Source organism: Calidris pugnax, unplaced genomic scaffold (genome assembly GCF_001431845.1).
Source record: "Calidris pugnax isolate Ruff unplaced genomic scaffold, ASM143184v1 scaffold188, whole genome shotgun sequence".
NCBI lineage: Eukaryota > Metazoa > Chordata > Aves > Charadriiformes > Scolopacidae > Calidris > Calidris pugnax.
Window position 1 is genome coordinate 11,951,241 of NW_015091257.1, and position 5,410 is coordinate 11,956,650.

Genomic DNA, 5,410 nt, shown 5'->3' on the forward strand with positions numbered 1-5,410 from the left:
GAACTCTCCATTTCCTTTCTCTGCATATTTATTTAGCTTTTCCCAATGAACATGAGTTTTAATTCAAGTCAGAACACAGACTTGTTTTGATTGCATTAGGAGGTAAATCAAGTCTTAAATAGTCACAATTTCTCTTGATATCAATATGAGTTCTGTATGAAGATGTAGAAATCAATGATGCAGATCAGGGGAGAGAATTTAGATTAAAAAAAATAAGAAAATAGAAAATATTTTCCTTGCAGTGTTTCTGTAGAATAAAAAATTAAAAAAACCCAACACTGACACAGACCAACATTCATGAGCTGAATATGGAATATGTAAGTCAACTTAAGTATGTAAAACTTCCCTTGTGAAGTGAGAGAAGTTTCCATTTCCAACATTGTAAGAGAAAGATGTGGTCAGAGTACACAGAAAATAAATGTTTTAAATTTTTTGCATTGCTTATTTACAAAAAGCACCATCAATGATCTACCATAACCGCTCAAATACTAAAATGAGGCTGTATGAATAATTCATAAAAACATCTTCAGTAGTACGCCAAAGGGACCAGTTAAGTCCACTAGGTAAATAAATCTAAGTTTTTAAAAATCTGCAAACAAGTTACCTACTTGCTAGTAGGACTTGTTACAGTATATCACAATTTAGTTTGGCCTGCCCAACATCTGATTATCCTCCTGGACTAAGCACAATAGAGAAGATGATTCGGTAATTATGCATTGATTACCATTTTTCTTAACTCGGTGATTCTTGTGTGATTCATGTTCCAGTTACTTTGTGTTAACTCCACAACTGATACCGGAGGATACCCCCACATTAAAAGATTCCAAATAAGCACACTACTGCAAGGAAGAGCGCAGCATCCTAGCAGAATTTTCATAAAAGAGAAAGAAGAAATAGACAGTTAACTGAAACACATGACCTTTGTGTTTAATTCAAAGGCACAAATTGCTTTCTCAGTAAATACTGTGGATTTCCATTCACACAGCTCCGAGATGGTATCTGTCTCAAGAATTCATACACTTGGTGGAGCTTTCTGCATCTTGGAGAGATTCATGTGATACAGCTGGGATTCACTGTTTGTAATGGCTTAGGTAAAGAGGGTAAGGCAGGGTGATTGCTAACTTGACTTATCCGAAGGTTTTCTAGAAGGCTCTCTTCAGGTGCCCAAAAGGTTCACATCCACATGAATTGCAATTCTGAACTTAAATGCAGTGAAAATTGACACACCCATTGTCATTCCCTTCAAGATCTGTTGAGCGATATGCTGTTTGAGAACTACATATCTGCTGTGGTGGTGGTATTTCCTCTGCATTTATAGTAAAAGTATTTCTCTTTACTCTGCTCCTACCTAGTTTTTGGTTGGTATCCAAGACAGCATAGTTAGAAGTGTCAATGAACTGTTGAAATATCAGATCTGGCAGCCAGGTAAGACAGCTGCCTTGGCTTGCACCAACAGAGAGAGGTTAGAGGACATATGATACTTGATACCTTCTCCTTGGTGATAAATTCCTGCTTTCTGAATCTTAGTGAAAGCTCCACAGGCATCAAAGTTTTTCTGCATCCTCTTTTGCCATATCAAATTTGGAGGGTATCCTGCACTGTATGGGAACTTTTATTCATCGTGTAGGGAGGATTTTCCTAAAAAAAAAAAAAAAAAGAAAAAAAAAAAAAAAAAGAAAAAAAAAAAAAAAAAGAAAAAAAAAAAAAAAAAGAAAAAAAAAAAAAAAAAGAAAAAAAAAAAAAAAAAGAAAAAAAAAAAAAAAAAGAAAAAAAAAAAAAAAAAGAAAAAGAAATGAAAAGGGTAATTTTTTAATGATGCTGCCTTCTCAGTGTCATTAACTGATTAACTGTAATTTATAGGGTTTTTTTTGTTTTATTCTAAAAATGTTTCCATTATTTTAAAGCCTTGTACAATTCATATGACTAAGGCATAGAAAATTAGGTAGAAATTTGTATGTTTTATCTTGGAAGACCTCAAGTTTTAGAGAAAAGACAAAAATTGAGGATGTTGGCAGTCCAGGTTCCTTGTGTCTCTGAATGGACCATGTCTTCAGCTTGTTATCGGGATTAATTGCACAATATGACAACATTAAATAGTGGGTGATCAATATCTTTCTTTCAAAATTGGTACTATTCTTGTCTTTTTTAATACAGACATCAAGAACTGCAAGACAATTTTAGTATTTTAAGATTATGCTCTTAGGAAGGCTTTGGGTTTGATGATTGTTTTTTTTTTCTTTTTGTCTCCTGTTGTATATACTAATGATGTTTGAAGCAGCAAAAGCCAAACACTCCAATTTTGGCAAAATATATTCCTTTATGATTCTGGGATATGATTGTTAGGACACCAACCCCCAGAAGATTTTGGAAGAGGCAGTAGATATTGAACTGTAAAATATAACTGTGGAGATGACTGAAACTTTAGCATAAGCAGCCTTTTCTGAATTTACTTGAAAACCAAGTAGGGTTTTTTTGTTTATAAGAGCTTTGAAACAAACCTTTTTAACAAGCTGAATACTTATAATGTCTGAAAGCACCAATGAAACTCCAATTGACTTTAATTTGGCTCATACTTTGGCAGGAAAGGAGAAAAGCCTGGGAGAATGACCTTTCCTTATTCCCTAGAGTGTAAACAATTGAGAGAGAGATACGAACAGATCAACATTCTCTGTAGGAGCCTTTTTCTCCTCTCACTACATACTGTGTAATGAATGTGTAACTCACATTTGTGTTGATAGTAATTATCTTCATGCACTGGGAGGGAACCAAAATTTTAAATTGATAACTCTTCATAATATCTTCTTACAACTTTACTATAGGCCACTGTTAAATAGAGTTAATAAGCGCTAGTCAAATTCCTGTTGGGGCAGTAGCAATAAAATAGGTAATGTTTAGCAGAAAATTGTTGCTTAATTACTTTCCAAAGATAAAAGAGTTTAGCTAAAAGACATGTTTTGTAATACATTTTTCTATATATTATCTCTCTATCATTCAGTACTGATTTTGTCAGCGAATACCACCAGATGTGGGAAGATCATTTAAACATCGTATTAATAAAAAATTCATACAAAAAGGAAGGTGAGCAAATACAAACCTCCATGGTTAAGCATTCCAGTCAGGAAATGTATGGGCAAGCTTCATTTTACCCCATAATGAATAGTGTATTATGTTATAGCCTTTAATTATATGATTGTATACCACTTCTTGAATAATACAATTTTCTCCAACAAGCTTTAAATACTAGTTTATGCAATTTTTCTAGTGCTATCTATTATTCAGTGTACACTAGGAAGAATCCAAGAAAGTCTTTTATATAAAATCACATAGCATGCTAATGTTGTTCAATAAATTTACAAATAAATTACCCTTCTGGAACACTGTTCATCTTTGGATCTCAGACAGCCTTACAGGTGACTGAGATATAACTCAGTGGCATTTTAATTCCTCTAGGTCCCAAGCACCTGACCCTGTGACAGGATGTATTACTGTCATAGGCAAAGAGATGTTCTAACATTAAGGAACAATCACAGTTCTAACACTACTAATGACTTAGAGGATACCTCAATCACAGCTGTAATATTGCAAATGACTTAGACGATACCTTGCAGATACCTCTTTTCACAGAGAAAACAGATTATGAATGTGCATACCAATAATATGGAGCCTGTGAGTCTGGAGTCAACACATCTTTGGGTCTTTCCTATGCTTTTGGAGTTTAATAGACTCCTTATCAGAGGGCCACAATAACCCCATGCATTGCCACAGGCTTGGGGAAGTGTGGCTGGAAAGCTGCCTGGCAGAAAAAGACCTGGGGGTCCTAATTGACAAGCGGCTGAATATGAGCCGGCAGTGTGCCCAGGTGGCCAAGAAAGCCAGTGGCATCCTGGCTTGTATTAGAAATAGTGTGACCAGCAGAAGTAGGGAAGTGATTGTCCCCCTGTATTCAGCACTGATGAGTCCACACCTTGAGTACTGTATCCAGTTTTGGGCACCTCAATACAAGAGAAATATGGAGGTGCTAGAGCGGGTGCAGAGGAGGGCAACGAAGCTGGTGAAGAGCCAGGAGAATAAATCTTATGAAGAGCAACTGAGGGAGCTGGGACTGTTTAGTTTGAGGACGAGGAAGCTGAGGGGAGACCTCATCACTCTTTATAGCTACTTGAAAGGACACTGTAGAGAGGTTGGTGCTGGTCTCTTCTCACAGGTAATTAGCGATAGAACGAGAGGGAATGGCTTCAAGCTGCACCAGGGTAAGTTTAGACTAGACATTAGGAAACAATTCTTAACAGAAAGAGTGGTCAGGCATTGGAATAGGCTGCCCAGGGAGGTGGTTGAGTCACCATCCCTGAATGTGTTTAAGAGCCGTTTAGATGTGGTGTTGGGGGATATGGTGTAGGGGAGAACTTTGTAGAGTAGGGTTGATGGTTGGACTTGATGATCCCAAGGGTCTTTTCCAACCTGAATGATTCTATGATTCTATGAATACCCAAATTCTGCCTGTGCAGAGCTAGCAGTAAGTCACTGGAATACAGAGACTGAGATCTCTCCCTGTCTATGCTGCACCACGGAAACCAAAGAGGTTGTCACATAGGGTAGAAAAAGCACTTTTCCTCCCAGTACCTAGAACCGTGGAAAAGATAGGAGGAAAGCTTTTATGCTCCCACACAATCACACATGTTTGCTCCCAATACTTCTCTCTAGTAAACATTAGAGAAAAAAACAGAAGTGACAGACACCTTCGTAGTGTGGAAAACCACAAAATGAACTTTTCAGAGTACAAATCAGTATTTGTTTTGAGGTGTTGATAGCTTAATGCATACTCTGCACTATAATGACAGCGTGTTGCTAACTAAAGAACTTTGCAGTGCAAATGCCATAGGTAAGTATCCAAATATCACGTGGGACAAAGTATTTTCCCCTATATATTCTGGGTGGGTTTTTTTTTGTTTGTTTGTTTGGTTCGGGTTTTGATTTTTTTTTTTTTTACAGTTAACAGTACTGAAAATGAGTATGTGTCTGCATTTTGGATTTGTTAGGGGATGGCTAATCCTTGTAAGGTAGAACTAGCACAAGCAGGACACACATAAATTATCTAAATAGTCTACATTTTGTACTGTGATTGTTTTCATCATGCTCTTCACCAGGCATATAAAATTGCAAGATAAGTTTAAAGAAACTCTTGTAATCCATTTATAAATAAATTAAGCTTTACAGCTTTTCTTCAGTCTGCATCCATGATTACACCACTCTGGATCTCAGCATCCTTATGGCTAGATCAGATGCCATATTGTAAAGTCTATTTAAAAGTGTTATTTTGAATAAGCTTGATAAGCATTAAATGGGGTAAAAAATTGTTTTATTGCAAGCCAGGAAGAATGCATACTTGATTAAATACCAAAGACCAAAATTT